Source organism: Nomia melanderi, chromosome 8 (genome assembly GCF_051020985.1).
Source record: "Nomia melanderi isolate GNS246 chromosome 8, iyNomMela1, whole genome shotgun sequence".
Classification (NCBI taxonomy): domain Eukaryota; kingdom Metazoa; phylum Arthropoda; class Insecta; order Hymenoptera; family Halictidae; genus Nomia; species Nomia melanderi.
This window is the reverse complement of record NC_135006.1, coordinates 18,586,679-18,605,050: the sequence shown is the minus strand read 5'-3', so window position 1 is coordinate 18,605,050 and position 18,372 is coordinate 18,586,679. Positions and strand designations below refer to the sequence as shown.

Genomic DNA, 18,372 nt, shown 5'->3' with positions numbered 1-18,372 from the left:
CATCGGTGAAACGTTCGCTCGAAACTGGTACTCCTCTCGGTGTCCGCGGCCGGCCGAGCAGCTGTTCCGAAAGTGCGGACGGGTTTCGAGGCCGAGTCGGCCTCGATCGAAAGTAAGAGCGCGTAACCGTAACCGGTGTGTATCGACAGGACGGGACACGGCGGGGCCGGGCGTTGTAATCGAGTTTCGGGCTCGTTACAAATAGGATTTCTCTGTTTTAACAGTTTCCTTGCCGGAGATTCTTCGATTGCACCTTTAAAATCAATATTTTCTCGCTAACAGCATCTTCGTCGAATTCTCAATGGTCGCAGGGATTGGAATCGCCGAGATATACAGTCGAATGACTTGTTTTCAAATTAGTGTTTCAGAGAAGATTCTTGGTTCATAGGTTGTCGAAGAGTGGAGTGCAGTGTTAAGATCGAGGGAGGGGGTTGGTCCAAAGGTGTTGATACAGGGTGTTGATACACGAAAAGAGACGAGACGAGAAGGAAATTCGAATAAAGATAGTATTTTCAAGCAAAATATCTACCCGATCCAGCGCTGGTCTATCAGCGCGAAGTTGCTCACCTGGTGGAACGCGTAGAGCCGGTCAGCTCCGGAAGTCGGTTGCTGAGCGTCGAGCCAGAGTACACTGGGTGGTCGCGTAAAATCCCGTGGTTTCTGCCTCCGCCACTGTATACGCTACTGACGCGAGAAGGAAGGAAAGAGAGAGACAGCGAGAGTAATGGAATAACGGCCTGACTAGACCAGCTTGAGAAATGAACAGCGACAGCAGCGGCGGCGGCGGCGGCGACGACGACGCTGACGACGACGACGACGACGACGACGGCTAACTGCCTAGCTGGCTGGTGCTTGTGCTGCTGGTGAACAGAAATGGTGTCTGCTCGGTTTTCCGTCCTTGCTGTTCTTCGTGTATCAATGCCACGGAGAAGCGGTCGCTTGCAGTCGACGATCAAACACGCACCGGGTTAGTTGGCCCGTAAAAATTCGTGAAAACGTACCGAGAGAGCACGAGAACCGAGGGTATAAAAAAAAAAGAAAATTCCAAGAAAACTAACACCACCACGACAATCGAACGAGCACGACAAGCACCGAGAGACAATCCGCGTAGGCGCTGGGCGCGTACTGTGCCGAACGAATGAAAGCAGTATGGCGCCCGGCGGCCAGCTTTCCTGCTGCGCGATCACTCTCCTCTTTGTCCCCTTCCAACGGGACGCTGTCCTCCTCCAACCAGACGCACCGAACCCTCCCCGCCACTCGATTTTCCAGAACGGCTTCTCTCTCTTATCGGCGCAGCGACTTCTCTCCGTCTCTCTTTCCCCAACAGCGTAGCGTCGTCTCCGTCTGACCGTCGGGTCGCTCCGTTTCATCGTGCGATGCGTTCCCACCGATGGCACCCGCAGCGATGGCTACCGGTGCAGTGTAAGTTCGAACAATCGAGGGTTGCCGTCGGTACACCGAGAACACGGTTTCAGTGTTTGCGGCAGTTCCGGGGAACGGAAAAAGGCTCGAGGTATCACCTTCCCTCGCCGAGTTGTCGCTGAATCGTTGATCGCGTTCGGCGAAGCTGGCTCGAGGCCTGACGGTGGACGCTGTGACTTTCGAGCACTTGTTCCCAACTGTGCGACAAACATTCCCGAGGACCGTGCATGCCTCGAATTGATCCTTCCGGTTCTCCGTTCCGAATATCGGAAGATGGGTAAACGGTTGAAGCTAGTAAACCGAATGAAAGTAGAATAAATCGGCGAGTTTCATGGAAAAATCTGCAGGAAACGATCGATCGAGTGCTCTTCTGTTGAACAGTTGCTCGAATAGCAATATCCATCGCTACACATCCGTTCCCCTCTCGCACAGTGCAACGTCCATCACCATCTCTCCAGCAACGTCCAACAACCTGACTCCTTTAGCCAAAGCGAACTAGAACTCTGTCTCCCTCCAGCTAGAAGACCGCTTCCCCTCGCGTCGCTGTTCGATCAAGGCGCCCCTTGCCCCGTACAACCGAGATCCGCCGGCTCCCACCATTTCCCTCGACATGGTGGGTGAGGAGGCTTTCCGTTGATGCCGCGAGCGCGAGCCAATAGCGTCGCGGCAGGAGCAGTGTCCCCAGCGAGGTCGCGCGATCAGACGCCTCGGCTTTCCCCCGGAGAATCGCGGCGGCGTGGGCGAGAGATGAGATTAAAATTAGATCGATTGTCGTTAATAACTTGCGCGGCGGTCGCAGCGGGCCGCTCCTTCTACGAACGAAACGCAACAGTTAGGGCAGCCAGCCGTTGCGCCGGATATGCCACCGCCTCTGCGCATTGGTTTTAGTGCTCGCGCAAGAGAGTACGGTTTCTCCAACGATCGACCATTAAACGGATACCCACCTTTGTCTCCGGGACGCGACAAACGGAAACGCGTTCCTCAGCCACCTACCCGGTCGCCAATGCCGTCAATGTCGCCAATGTCGCCAGCACCGCCACCATCGCCACCATCGCCACCATCGCCACCATCGCCACCCTTTCGGGGTTGGAGGGAAAGGTCGAAGGTGTCGATAAAATTGACGCATCGCGGCCGCTCGAGACGTTTAATCGTTCGCTCCTGCGGGCCTTTAAGCTTGTACGATTGTTACAAAAAATCCAGCAAACCTCTAATGTCTGTTTATCGATTTTAGTAATTGGACATTGAACGGACCCTCTGTAGTAACGAAGGATGAAGGTTCCTTGGTTGGTCGCGTCGCAGGGTAGGAGAATACTGGCAGGGTTCATTGATGACGCGCATTTCGCGTTTATCGAGGATGACCGCCCCCGTGTTCCCTTCGAAAGCGAATGAACGTAGTACTACGGCTGTTACATGCACGTTCGATCCGTGCGCTGAACCGAGAGACACGTTTCTCGTTATGCCTGGAAATTGTTGCGTGCCGTGGGACGTTCGGGTGCAGCCAAGAACTGAGGCACTCCGGTGGAACCCGGAATTCGGGTTGCATCGATGCATCGGTAACGCTAACTGGCAGGGGCCTTGGACGTGGAGACATTGTACGGATGGATCAAGCAGAAGCAAGAAGAACGTTGTATCGTCGTTTCAGCCCCCGACGAATCCACCAAGTGCAATTTCAATACGCGTGCAATCCATATTTCAATGGAAACATGTTCAAGGATTTCGAGATTTCAACAGTTTGAATCGACTGCTACTTTCTCAAAGGAATTACAAGTCCTTTTACGCGAAAGAATTAAGAAACAAGTTATCGTCAACTTTATGCTCGTTCGGTTGGCAAGGATATTAGCTTCGATAGAGAATCTGCCGTGAATGGATTGTCGGAGGCAACGCGGAGTAGGCGACCGGGGACACACGTGGGCATCCGTGTGACGCAAAAATGCGAGGGAAACGAAGACAACGAAGAACGTCGCTGAGCTAGATGATTCATTATGCCGCGCAAAGAATATTAACGAAAGGAAAGGAACAGAGCCACTAGAGCCCGTTCCAGGCAAGTTATCGTTTCGCACCTGAGTCAAATTCTGATATTGCAATCACGCCTAAAAGTTGTTCCACGGATACCGATAAATGCAGACGTCGTGTATATTTGTCGACTGGCGCGTTAACCGACGCGATCGCAACTTGTTTTCATGTTATCATCGGAAATAAATTACTTGGAACAGAAAACTAGAACAGTATACTGCACATAGACGGAGAAGTTGACTAAATATATTACATACTATGTACATGGGTAATGAAATTCTAGATACGAGGCTCGGCGTGTAATCGTTGTCGCCCCTTGCTCGTTCCCGTGCTATCCGTCTTTCGACGGCTTTCAATTAATCGATCTCGAGGCCGTGTCGCTCCAAGATCCCCGTGTCCTCTGAGGTCCCGGGTCCCCGATTCTCCCGTCGTGAACGTTTTATTACACACTGGCTCCGAGGGTAATTGGTTCGTTAGAATTAAACCGATTCCTGATCACGCTCGATAACGAGCATCGACCCGGAATCCTGGCTGGCCCGATATTCCCCCGGAAAGTAATATCTCGTTAATAAAGCGGGATCGCAAAGTTGAGCCGTGGCAGGGTTACCTTCGATTCCCTCCCGATATCGCGGAACGGTGCCACGGAAGTTGCGCCGGAATATTGATTCCGTTCGAAACTGCCGCGACCGAACGAACATTTTGCAGATGTTTCCTCCAGCGTCCGTTTCGCCCACACGACAGCCGCGTGTGCATCGTTCCTCGGTCCCACGTGAGATCGCCGCGTCACGTCCTGCGTCGCATAGTCATGCGACTCGGAGAACGAGAAAGGAATTGCCCGAGAAAGGATTCGCAAGGAGAGATAACGCTCTTCGCGCGTTCGAAGAAGGTGATCGGTCATTCGAAGGATGTGGTTGGACTAACTGTGACACGAACAGTATTCTATGTCGGTACTGAAACGATGAAATAACAGATGAAAGTAGCTCGACTAATTTCACCGACGAACCATGCTCGGAACGATCCTTCCGAGTCAATGTAATTTCAATGTATCCTGTGAGTCTGATTCCCTCGCAGCAGTAGGGTAGTTAACTGCTATGTAGGTTACTGTACACGTGAGAAGAGAAGAAACCCTCTGGCCCAATTTCATCGTAATGATCGCAGCACGGAGACAGAAATCGGCATCGACTATGAAAGACCGCGAGAAGAAGAAAGAGGAACGACAGGCGTCGAAGAACGAGCGTTCGGGGAGTAGTCGGGGCTGAATCTTTTATTTAGCGACTTAAGACGTCGCCCCTCGAAAGTTTCCGGGGCGCAGAGCGTCGCTGGAACTCCTCTGACGACCCCGGCGAAAACCCCGGCGAAAACCCTGGCGAAAACCCAGTGTAAAGCCCATCGTAAAGCCCATCGTCCGTCGCCGGGCGGCAGTCAAAGGAAAGGAGCAATATCGCTGAAGGGAATTTGAAATCGTAGCTAATAGAAAGGAACGAGAAACGAGCGAAATAAGAGGCGCCCCGTTGGGGATGGCGAGGCTCTTCGTGTTCTCCGCTCGGTCCCCTTTCATCTTCCTGGACGCGTAGATCTGATTGTCAGTCGTCCCGAACGTTCGCGTACTTGGACTACCGTGCGCAACCATTTCTCGTCACTTTCGTATTGCTGGACTAACGCGTGACAGCAAACTAAGTCTTTAAGCAAAACGCTTCGATATATTATAGTTTTCACGAGGAAATTAGCTCCAATGAAAATATTTACCCTTTACCGAAATTATTATTAAATTACATCTAACTGCTCGAGTTTCATCTTTTCAGTGTGTTACAAGTAATTACAAGTAATTACAAGTAATTACAAGTGATGGAAGTCGAGTACGAAAATTCGCAGTTTTGGAAATGAATGTTGCTGGAATACTTGCTGGATTAGCTTACAGTTAGGAAGGACATTTACGATAGGAAAGCCGCGCCGCCTGAAAAGGAATACAAAGTAGCGTATAGGAACCTCCATGCGAGGTTCAGCGATGTTTCGGTTCATTCAGGGACTCGTCTGAACGGCTAATCGATGTACAATCGCCGCGGCGTATAGACACACGTAAGTGCATGAAAAGCCGCCGTCCTCCGATAACACACGCGACGAGTGTCGCATCAGTTATTTTTACGGCAGATTCGTCGTAGGCTAATCTCGAAGGGGCACGTCTTTCCTTCTCGACCACGAATCTCGAATCACGAATCAAGAATCAAGAATCAAGAATCAAGAATCAAGAATCAAGAATCAAGAATCAAGAATCACGAATTATGAATCACGAATCACGAACCACCGGGAAAGTCGAGGCGTGAGTCGTGCGAGCAAAGCAACCGGAATATCTCACGAATTCGTGGATAACCCGCGCCGAGGTTCCGCGAGTAATCAGAGATAACGAGAGAAGTTTGGCTGATTTATTCGTTGTTCCACGGACTGCGACGTGACCAACTTCCGCTGACTGGTGCCGTTGCGGTCGCCGGGATTTCTTGTCCCTTGCGTAATTATCTCCCCTTGTACCGTTATTTCCACTCGATGAAATTTTCGTAGAGAATCGATCCTGATCGATTAACTCCGTCCCTTGCAATTCCATTTCAACTTTACAGATGAATTTTTCATTCCATTTTATAATTATAATATTTTTATAAGTAATACACGCATCAGTTGTCGAAATCGCGTGACGTCTCTGATACGCCGTAATTCAGTTTGACAGCCAGAACACCTGACACCACATGTCCCCTCTCTGGACGCTCGATTAAAATATCATTTTCAGAATTATGCAATTCGCCGTGTTATATTGTCCGTGTCTCGTTTTCACGACGAGGCGCGACACGCCGCGACGCGCCGCGACGCGCCGCGAATCGCGAATTGATTGGATTTCGACGAGTAACGTTCTCTCTCGTCACTCCTTCTTCCTTCTACGTTTGAAATCGCACTCCACGATCACGAACGAAAATAGATTTGCCGACGCACGAATGTCGCGCGATCGATGGTCTTTGATCTCGTTCTTTTCTCGCCTTTGATTAGATCCCTTTGATGCACGCGTAAACACCGACGTGAGGGGTCGTTTGATATGATAAAACGCAGGTTATCTCGACCGTTCTCGGGTACACGAGATACGCGGCATCGCGGTCTTTAATTTCCAGAAAACTGGGAAGCGATCGCGTGAAGCGACAAATTTCTCATAGTTTGTATTCGTTGGAGCAATTATTGAGTCGAAACTCGTCCCTCGTAACCTTTGTTTTATCAAGACACTCTAGGATGATGAACAATCAGTCGGAAGAATGGGGAGAATTAGCATATTGTTCCAACAGCTGAATCAGAATGAGGAAAAGGGACCGTGATTCGATCGGCGAATTATTAGGCGCGGGCGAACACACGCGTGGTCCTGAATAACAAACGATGAGCGACGAGGAGGCGAGGCATCGGTATTTAAGGCTCATACAGTCGTACTTAAAGGCCGGATATGCCGACACACGCAACTGATTTAGTAAACGCACTTGAAAATGGGCGAGGAAACCGGGATACGACCCGGTGAGTCAGGCGGAACCTTCTCCTTGCGCGCGTTCCGATCAATCCGATGTGTACGGTCGAATGAAACACCGATTGTCTCGGGAAACTGCTTCTTCACCGGAGAATTCTCGCAATCTCAACAGGGAAATCCCATGCGATAAATAGAAATCCCTAGAAATGCAGAGTACCCACAGTTTCATTGCATTCTACGATACGTTACTTACATCGGAACAGCGACCCTTTCTTCTTCTCGATACATAGAACCGACCGAAGAATCTGTACGATTGGTTCTGCCTCTGAAAGAGTTCGGTTCGCCTAGGCATCCTACAAACGTTGTAATCCCGATCCCTACTTCGTCGGATTGTAAGCTTGCCGCGAAAGCGTAGACAGGCTTTTGACCAACGACGACGCACGAGTTAGAAATAGGAAAGCGAAACGCGAGACAGCGCAGTAGCGACGGTCAGTGCGATGAACACGAGAAAAGAGAAGACCGCGCTCGGCACAGCAGCTTCAATCGAAAAGCAATTAGGGTGTACCGGTGGCGCCAAAGTGGCAGCGAGACGTTGAACTCGAGCGGATCGCAGATTGCCTTTGTGATTAAACAAAAGTGGGTTAATGCCGTGTGTCGGATTCGCGCGCATCCGTAATGACGTTGACATCCAGGATACCCCGCCTCTGGCCCCGCCATTAAGAGAACAATGCCCTGCACCGTGGATCGTTCATTAACGTGTTTTCCGTGCCTGTTTCACCTTCTGTCTAGCTTTTTTTCTCTCGTTCGAACAGCCGAACAATCGGTACTAGGCGCAGCCATCTTTTAATTGTACCGAGCCGTGCCCTTTTTCGACCTGGTACTTGACCCGATGCATCCGGAGCACGCGTCCCTCCGAGATGCTTCCTGGTTGCAACCGCATTGCAACCGCATTGCAACCGCATTGCAACCACGCAACCACGGGTCCGTGCATCAATCCCGCGAATCGCGTCTCCTTTCGACTGACCTTAGGCTGACCTCTCAGAGTCTGAGATGAGAATTTTCCAAGTGTCTTTCGAACCTCGCCAAGGAGATACCGTTTAACCGATACACACCTCGTTTCGCTACGATGCGAGGTAATCGGAGAATTCGACGCGAGATGATTTTTCGATACGAAATTTGTTCAGCGCAGTTTGTGGTACGCTGGATCATCGGGAAATCGTGTAGCGTCCCGGTGGTCGCAGCCGCGACGTTAATCGACCGGTGCGCGCCATATGCGCGTACAGCGACCGCAGGTAACCGCAGCTGATTGGTTACTCGGTGGGTCCTGTCGCAAAATGCTCGGAAAGCTCCGCCGGTTCTCGGTGAATTTTTTCGTGTCGTTTTCGGGACCAGCGACACCATAGAAATTCGAGACTGGCTCTCTCTCTCTCTTTCTTATTGGCCGCGAGAGTCGCGCTTGTCCAAGAACGATGGAACGCGCGTACCAATGGCGATCGTCCCGAAAAAAGGGAAAAGAAACCAATAGCCGGAAGGAGGGAGAGGAGGGAAAGAAACGGATAGATAAAAAAAGCGCGAGGCGGCTTGCAAAGGCAGCAAGTTCTATCGATCGCTAGGTCGTTATGGTTATCGTGCATCGACGCCCGTTTTTGTCGTGTCGGCCGTCAAGCGTGAGCGCAGATACATCCGGTCAGGAATGCCAAAAAATTCGAGACTGGTTTCTTTCTGGCTTCCATCGTTCCTGCCTAGGACTAGCGTATATCTAGCAGCGACAGGTGAATGGGATCGATTCATCGTGAACCGGCCGGCACACTCGGATTCTCCGCGGCCACCCGACTCGAATGGTACGATGTATCTATCGCTCGATCACGCGTTCGGATAACTTTCAAGCAAGTTGCGAGATTCGATCGCTGCGAATCGCTGCTTGGAAAATGGGAAGCGGCCGGCGGTCCGTTCATCCGGGGACTGGCCATGAAATTATGTCGTAAAATGCCGCTACACTTTTCTTGTTGCCGTAATTGATTTTATTCGTCCGGGGTCTCTCTGTGGTCTCTCTGCGGTCTAAGGAGAAGAAGATGTTCGCTCGTAAGAAGATCCGACAATTTCTGGCTATTTTCGAAATAGCATCGAAACGATGGAAACCTTTCGCGGGTAGGAGGAGCGCAACGACGCTAATCCACCGGCGCATAATTATCAAGACAATTAATAGACGAGTAAAGTGTGAATGAAATGGCGATTTCTCGTTCCTGGTTTCCAACGAAACGTTTTTCGTTAGCATAATTCAATTGTACGACATTGGAGGTGCCGTCACGAAAACGATGCACCAGTTCCAAGAGAACGCGGGTTGAACAATGTTAATTAAACGACGTTTCTTGTTCCGTAGGGAGGTCCAATGACACAGTTGGCTACAACGCTGCCTATTACCACGATTCGACTCTACAGCTTCGGGAATCTATGCGTAGCGTGTCCCACGGATGTCCACGGAAAGCGTGGAGAGAGGCGCGCGAACATTGAACAGAACTCGTATATATATTATAGAACCGTATCGATCAAGCGTTTGTTTTTGCAGTCGAAGGTAGGGAAGCGATAACAGTACCACTACCTCCTTTAATTAGTTGCCCCCGCTCGATACGCGTGGATTGCGAAAAGGAAGGAGCAAGAAAGGAAACCGCAGGCAGGGAGCTTTTATACTGGCCACGGGAAAAGATGGATGGAGACAAGCAATTGCACGCCGAGGGCGTGTTCTTTTTGCTTGGCAACCGCTTTCGGTAGAGAAAGTGCGCCTCGTAAATTTCGACCGATGCGGGCGAATCGAATAATCTCGACGAACCCTGAACGAACGCCGCGGCGACCGCACATTCGCACCAGTTACATCATTATGTCCGAGAAACAGGGCGCCAATGTGCGATTCGGCAGTTCGATTCGAGCAAAAAGAAAGGAAGAAATCGCGGTTCCTTTCAGCTGCCTTGATCAAAATGTTGCATAGTTTCGTTGGATCTGGGAACGCGTTTCGACAAAACTCGAAGCAATCGGTACTGTTTCTTCTATAATACTAAGAAATCCGATGCCAGAGAAAGGAAATTGTTCACAGTTTCTTGAGGGCGTTTTTTCAATTGGGGATACGCAAACGTCGCGCCGCGGCGTGCACGGGCGTATCCCAATCTAGAGTCTTCTCACGAACACCGGTCAAGTTTAAACGATTTCGCCGGACCGTTCACGGATCCAAGTCCTATCCCCCCCTCCTTTCTTCGGATCCTTTATTCGGCGGTCCGATTGTTTTCTGAAATTCCAGCTTCTCCGGCGGAACGTTAACATCTCCGGGGTCATCGGAACGAAACGAGCAGAGGGAATTGTTACGTTCGGCCAGAAAATGGCCCGGACCGTCGCAATTTTCTATCCAAGTCGACAAGTAGTTTCCGACCGGACGATATCTCTCTTTCGATGCGATCCGTTCGACACAAACCACGGTAAAGTTCTCAGCCCTGAAGCTTGAGCTTCGAAGCTTCGATAATTCGGGCATTTCGCAAGATTGGTGAACACTCTGTAACAGATCCGAAAACGTGTAGCTTCCATTATCATCGACGGTATGTTTATAGTCAAAGTTTCGCACGAACGGACCAACTTGAAGCGATTAAGGCCGCGGACCACTGTACCAATCAATTTCAACGGCGAAATAAAAACGCGCGCGCACGTGCAGTTAATTAACCGAAGTTGCGCCGATCTAGTCCAAGCCGCGAGCCGCTCTCGATCAATTTTTCCAGCGAGTTTTACGATATCGCATTGCAGCGGGGAACGAATTATTCAGGTCTGCTCGCGTTGCGCGTTGCTAGTCGAGTTGACGCTTTTCTGCTTTCTGCGCGTACACAGCTACCACCTCCAAAGGGAGCAAGTACGAAATCGCAAAACAAAGTAAATCAAATCCTATAGATAATTGACAGCTCGATTTCTGCGGACGTGCAAATGTATTAGAGCAAGACGCCCAAGCGTACACGTCGCGGAGTCTCGAGCGACAAATTTCTCATCGGCCGCTAGTAATTTCAGGCTCTTGTTCAACCGCTGGGACCGGAAGGCGTGACCTGCAATTATTTTCCCTGTCCTCGACGCGACGCGACGCGACGCGACGCGACGCGACGCGACCTCTCGACGGCACTGCTGATTTCCAAGTAAAACCATTCATCGCCAAAACGATATTTACGTACGGCTTTATCAGCCTCGTTAGTCCGGAGAAGGTGACGCTATTCAATTTCGGCCGGTTTCCTGGCGGACCTTGATTGAATCCCGCCCACGGTCAGCCGGAATTTCGATTCCGTTCAGCGAATACGGCGCCGTCGGCACGAAGATACGCGAAAATACAGGAAAATACAGGACAATTAAGGGAGGCGCGTAGACGTCGACTGCGCGATAATTACCGTGGGCGGGGATTCGTTATCGGTTCGATTATCCTCTCTATACGTTCCAACATTGCCTTTTGCCAACGTAAAATATTCAACTGTAACAACGCGACAGAGTGCTGAGAGTACAGCCGAATCAACGTTCAACGCTGCACACGATCGAAATTCTGCAGAAACATTTCTCTGTTGTGCCGCCTGACGCTGCAATCTGCTAATCAGTCGATTCGCTTGTACTCGGAGACGGATCGAATTTCTTTGTGAAACGTTGGAACCATACGAAACGTAATATTATCGAAATATCCGCGATAGTGGGACTCGTACGAAAGACGCGGTGGTCCAAGTGTTAATGCTAGATGGAAAAGGTGAAAAGAACGCGGCTCGGTGGCAGAGAGCGCGACGAACGGAGAGGAAACGCAACGTGACAAGACCATCTCGTTACTTGTCGTCTGTTACGAGAGAAGAACCACTCGTCTACGTTTGAGTAGCTCGTTTCCCGGTCGGTGTTAAGGCGAACGCGAAGAACAAACCTGCCGCGAATGTCGTGAAGCAACGCGGAAGATTTTAACGAAACATCGCCTCGGACGCGATACAACGGTCAAAATACACCTTCACGCTTGTTATCATCGAGGAGAAATCGGGACGGCCGGCGCTGCGCCGGTGAACACACGTGCGATATACGAGAGAATAGAACGCGATTACAATGTTGAGCTTATTTTTCAAACTGTTCGATCGTTCGAGTGGAAACTTGCAATGCAGCCGGCAGCGGAGGGATAAATCAGTTTTAAAATGGACAAGTCCGTGGAGGGGCGCAATCGTTTGAGAAAAGTTTCGCGGTCGGGCAACTAATATCCGATAGAATCGGTCAACTCGGAAGGCGGCAGAGCTCGGTCAGCGACTATTATCTGAAATGTCGAGCGTCTCTACGCGACTGCTCGCTCGCATCGGTTTACTCGCTCGCAACAATAGGATGAGCTGCACTCCCGAAGGAATCTCTACAGAGACGTCGGTGCAGGGGATGTATCGGATCATACCTGAAATTCGGAATCCAAACAGGTCGGAGCTCACGGGTTCCTTAGAGAGTGCGCGCACGTAGCAGAGGTCTCCTATGACTAATCCTGGCCTGACGCCAACTTAGACGCGCGAGTTTGGCTTTGCACGGAACATCCCGAACCGTGTGTGCACGTCTCTGCTTTTTCTGTTTCTGTTTCTATGACTGTATACGTGTCTGCTTGCCGTGAAACGGCGATTATAAACAACCTGTCCACCTTTACGAAGCTTTTTCGGTACGATTCGATCGAGACAGATGTTACGGGAACTGGAGACGCGTTTCTCTCTTATGATTGTGCGATGAGTCCACGCGCAGGAGTCGCCGAGTTTAGGGACGAAATTTACACTCGAAAATTGTTGGGTAAAGCAATAGTAGATTCTTATCAAGATTTTGGTAGATGGGCATGCATGTTTTCGGATGCTAATTTCAAATAGGACAATTTGCATGTTTGATCTTCCAGACACCTCGACCAACATTTCAGCGGTTCAACAACCTCTCTGTGCGATCTACTTACTCTGAAAGGGAGTGATTCGTGATTACAGGGCAATCTACAATTATCACTAATTGACTCCGTCGAATGAAATCGATCGGGGCGATGCACACGAAAATCACGATGAAAATGATTGTGCGCCGGGCGCGAGGGCGCGAGGGCGAGAGGGCGCGAGGGCGAGAGGGCGAGAGGGCGAGAGGGCGAGAGGGCGAGAGGGCGAGAGGGCGCGAGGGCGCGAGGACCGGAACCGACACGATTTGCATTCAGGACCGACTTCCTGTATTTTTCCAGTCATCCTGAGTTTCCATTCATGTAAACACCGAGGGTACGTGGCTCGTTCTCAACGACAATCGTCGGAACGTTTCCCGTGCGGTGCGAGCCCCAACGATCAATGGAAGTGTAAGTAATTTCATCCGATCATCGTCCATTGTACGCGATCTTCCAATTTATAGTTTGCGAGCAAATTCACCGTCCCCGAGGGAATGCCCGAGGAAACGAGAGTTGTGTTCGGAGACGGCCATATTTCGCAGAAAGAGAATAGCTATGTCGGTAGTCCGTTCGCGAACAACCACGCGAAGGTGGTTAATCCGCATTAAAATACGCAAAGCTCGATGTTCGCAGGCACGTCGAAGCTTCCGTTCGGTCTAACCCAAGCTAGGGTCCGAGCGGATTCTGGTATAAATAACTCAAACAGAATTCACGCACGTATTCACCGCGTACGGGCGAGTCGCTCGAATGATTTACTAAAAACTCTGATCGACGAGTAGATAGGAATAGGAATAGGCGAGTACCCATCTTCGAGAGCCAAGTTCTATGACGCGTTCACACTCTACGAACTGTGTAGATTTTGAAAAACTCTAGACCAAAGTAAGCACCGATACTCGCGTCTACCTACCTAGAAGAGAACGAAAAGAACGTCAAGTTCAGCTGTCGCAACGAAATCCGTTGGAATTAAAGGACGATTATCCTCGCGAAACTCCGATGAACCGTTACATTGGAAAATAGGAGAAAACGAATATACGGCGCGGATAAAATCGGTTAAACGAACCGGGATAATTTACTCTGGTCGATGCAGCGAGCCAACTGGAACGGTCCGGTGGAAAGTTATTTAAATAATTCGATTTCGTCGATCGACGAACGCGACGTTTTCATTTCAAGAATGCGCTGTCCTATCGCAGCATCGCTCCGGCGATCTGGAAACGCGTGCGATGTTTGAAATTATTCCGTGGGAATGTATTATCCAATTATGGAGAACATCTCGACTATCCGCGCGGTAGGATGAATAATACCGAGGCATCTCTTAATACAGCGAGACGTGGCTTGTTCGAGTTGTTTCCGTAACAATATTGAATTCTCGATACGACGCGATGCCAGGAAAATCCGAAATACCTTTACGATTCTTTTCGTATCGCAGTCATTTTACTAAACTGTTTCATTGTCAAATATTTAGACAGATTTTCGATAGATTTTCCGTACATTTTTCTATGTAATCTAAAATAATCGTTTAATTAATCGCTGAAGAATCTGTCTTCGTTTCGAGACTTTGCTCTATCACGGTCCTCCTTCCTGTTTCTCCAGCTTTCCGGATGTTTCCCTTTCCACCGCGGGTTTTTCTCCGCGAAGATAGCGAGACCTGCGATTCCACTCTATTCTGATAAACCGAGACAAAGTACTCACTCTCGTCGCTTTCATTATTCGAAAGAAATCTAGCCGGGCCTCGGGCCTAGCGAGGCACCGGACATCTAAAAGGAATCTGCAGTGGCTCGGAAATCCAGATGTCCATCGATTAAGAAATTCCAACCAATTTCCTTACGTGACTTACGTAACTTACACTTGTTGTAACAGCGGGGCAGGATACGCGACGCAATACCATAGAGATCGTAGTCTCTCTTTCTCTATGTTCTGCCCCGAAACGTCCTCGTACCGATTTATTACTATTCCATTGCGCATTTTTTGGACTAGCGTAGCATACACGAGGTACGCGAAGCGAGCTGAAAACACTCTGAAAGAGACTGAATGCAGTTGGGACGGACGTTTTACCATTGACGAGAATGGCGGTAGCGAAGCGTGGATCAGAAGCACCCCGCGAGATGGGAATTAACGAGTCCGCGGTTAACCGGGCTAATGAAGGAACGCACGCGATACCCGCGTCGCCTCCAAGGAGTGGGCGGGTTGTTGACCGGCTGACTGACACTCTCGGCTCCTCATGTAGGACACGGCAATGGGTAGGAGGACCCATCCTCCTCGGCGACTCGGTAAATCGGTAAATCGGTAAATCGGTAACACGGTAACTTGGCAACCGGCCGCTACGTCGAGCGGAACACTCGCCGCGTCGACGGAGAAACGAAAGTGGTAATTGCCGTGTATCGAGCGAGCTATTCATTCCCCAAGGGCGTCGCAAATTAGATCCATTCCGGTCGATCCGCGTCGGAGGCGTCGCGACGCGCCACGACGCGATCAGCTTTCACTTTTCATCCGTGTGTCGCGCGACTCGTCGCGTCTGGCTCGTCAATATTGATGCCCGTTTTGTTCAGACGCCTTTGTTCGGACGCTTTGTTCGGACGCTTTGTCCAGACGTCAGCTGCCCGATAGTTCCATTGACGCCAATGACTACCTATCGGTATCTCAAACTATTTCAAGCCGAAACAAGCTGAAAGGGTTCACATGCTAAAGAAATATTCGCACGATAGCAAAGTATCATCCAGATTCGAACCAGTGCGAGTAATCGGAATTCTCAAGGACCACTGGCAGATACATGAAACCATTTCGTAGAAGCACGATCGGAAAGTCGAACTTGGAATTTCTTTGAATATTTCCGAAGCAAAGGATACCTCGAACATCCGAGATAAACGCCAGTGAAATTGCGCCAGTGTACTCGAGATTGTCGCTATCAGTACTTTAGCTACGGTTCCGCGCAACTATCGGAGCCGTACCATGTCCCGCAAAGAACAGGTGCCGTGGAAAGGACGAGTGGGAGAAAGGAGGCGTGGGAGGCATCCAGCCGGAAAGGTGCCGCGGCGCCTCTGAAGTGCACGGGAGGTGAAAATCGTTTGAATGCCGCGTTACGCGATGCATATTCAAGCGTGCCGCGCGACGTCCATCGTCGGTTCTGCTCTCCTCGGGACGCAGACGTTTCTCTGGAACGCGGACGTGTTCCCCGTGGACCTACTGGGTCAAGTGTCGACGCCAACGGAGAAAGGCTTTGCGTCTTATGCATAACGCGCACGCGATTCAAACGAGAGCTACTATTGTTCTCCGCCAGACGTCAAACCTTCTCTCTTTCTCGTACTTTTCGGTTAACTGCTCGGGAATGCCGCGGGAGGTTTCAAATATCCGTCACACCGAAATCGGAGCGTCCAGCGATAATCGTTTCAATTTCATCTTAGTCTCGGCGATTGGCGTGGATTCGGAGAAAACTCGAGAAAAGTTGCGTTTCGTTGGTCGCACCAACGATTCGGACGGAAGGCGTCGCATCGGTTTCGCGGTGAATAGCTGTTACCTCGAGTGCCTCGGTGCCATTCGAAGACCGACTCGAATCGTTTTCGGCGGATGTCCGGTTCCAGCCAGAGCAATGATCGCAAATAAACGTTGAGTTACCGTGACCGGTATCAATGGCGTTTCGCTTCAACGATAAATCGAATAACTGTTTGGGAAACTTGGACGTAAACAATCGCGCGGCACGCTCGAATCATTCGTTTGCATTGCGCGATAGCTTCGAATTGTTTCGTAAACAGTTTGAACACTACAGTTACGTGGATGACGACGCGCGAGGGTTGTCTACGGTTCGATAACCGCGGGCGACGTCGCTTAAATAATATGCAAATTTGATTTTCCCCGAACGCCGACGGAACCTCTATTTCCAGCGGCGAACTCCCGGGCGCAGGAAACGGGAAATAATTTATCGCGGAGAACGGAAATCAGACGAATCCAATAATCCGACGACGACGAGGTCCCTGGCCGAGTCTGTTCGGCAAGTTTTCAGCGTCCGTGAAGCTCCGATTAGCACGAATCGATGCGATTTCAACGAATTAGATGGCGATCCTTATAGGAATTCGCTAAACGAGCCACCTTCGATACGAGACATTTCTCATTTCGAATGGTAATAATATTTAGACTCGAGCACTTCACGCGTCGCGTGTACCTTCTAGTACGTTGGCGCGCACAGAAGCTCGATTGGTCAAACAATCCGACATGATATTGCAATGATCGAGATGGGCACGCGCTGAGCACGGCCACGGGCCGGGCAGCGGTCTACGATATTTGATTTAAGCTTTCGCGAGCACGCGGCCAGAGAAACGGAGAGAGGCGGGGAGAAACCGAGAGAAACCGAGAGAAAGAGAAAGAAAGAGACGGAGCGTGAGAAGCTGCAACGCTGCACGAGAACTTGGCCATTCACCCCGGCAGTCTCAGAATAACTGCATACCTATTTGCCCCGAGTAAGCAGACAGTGGTGCACACGCAAAATTATCCCTCGAGGAAGCGACACGATATTGCAAGCACAAAGAACGCCGTTGCGGCCGTCGATCCGAGTCCCCGCGGCCACCCTGCTCCGCGCTGGAAGGTGCACGAGTCGCGCCCCGATACGTCGAGGCGCGACGTTCGATGAGAACCGCTTACCACGAGGAAAGGGTGCGCCGTTCATTGTCGAAACTGTTGTTTTTCTCGGCTAGCTATCGATGGCAGTGAGATTCGCTTCGCGTTCGGCCCACCGGCACCCCTCTCTTCGTACGCGAGAACCTGACACTTTGATTTTCAGTTTTGATTTTCACTGGTCGGCTCACGAATCAGGGAAAATTCAATGGTTCCCAAGGAGAAACTTGTCAGTCGTTCAATGCGATTCGTCGATCGAGATCGCGCAGAATATTCCTCTCGCGTTTATAGGGTTTATAGTCTTGATCTGCTTTAAGCATTAGGAAAGAAGCGGAATGAGTCTGAATCTGCGTTCTTCTCTTCCCTAATGGATAGACACGAGAAAAGAATGTAGCGGGCAGCATCCCGTGTACACAGCCGAGTTGAACTCGTGAAAATTCCGAGAGAAAGGAGAGGCAGCGGACATAAGCGATAGAAGCTTCAATCTTCGATGCAGCCTCCGAAAATAGGATTTTCATTTCAAGATCAGCATTATGCGGACACGCGATGATATCTCGGCGAGCACACGAGCACAGTTCCATCCCAAAGGAAGTTGTTTGGTCGGGGATGGAAGCCGCTGTACACAAGCATAGAGTAGAGAATATATGTTACGGAAATAGAATCGCGGAATCAAGGAACTTCCAGTTGAGAGTACGATCCCGAGCGTCGAAGGTAATGAAACGCAGTTTCCGGTGACGAGGCGGGGTGCGCGCGGCCGGAGAAAACTTTTCTGTAATTCACCGAGTAAACGGGTCACGTGTTTGCGGAAGAAAATTTCGCGGTACATAACGACGCGCTCCATTCCGTTACATCGCCTTTCGCGTATTTGCCTTAATGAAAATTCCATTCAAGTTCGGAACCGCTCGACCGTGTTCAGTCTCCACCAGGATTTGAA

General features: G+C 50.4%; 1 protein-coding gene across 5 annotated transcripts in view; it reads right to left on the bottom strand.

The window, feature by feature from the left end:
• LOC116427319 (uncharacterized) overlaps positions 1-18,372 on the bottom strand; it is a 74,845-nt gene that overhangs the window by 46,631 nt on the left and 9,842 nt on the right. For 2 of the 5 annotated variants that reach the window (XM_031977506.2, XM_031977512.2), the window contains exon 1: positions 568-1,206. The exons of 2 other annotated variants lie outside the window; for them this stretch is intronic. The gene's annotated coding sequence lies outside the window, so the exon portion shown is untranslated. Of the gene's footprint in view, positions 1-567; positions 1,207-18,372 lie in introns of those variants that run through there. One more of the 5 variants, XM_031977513.2, reaches the window with a different exon arrangement.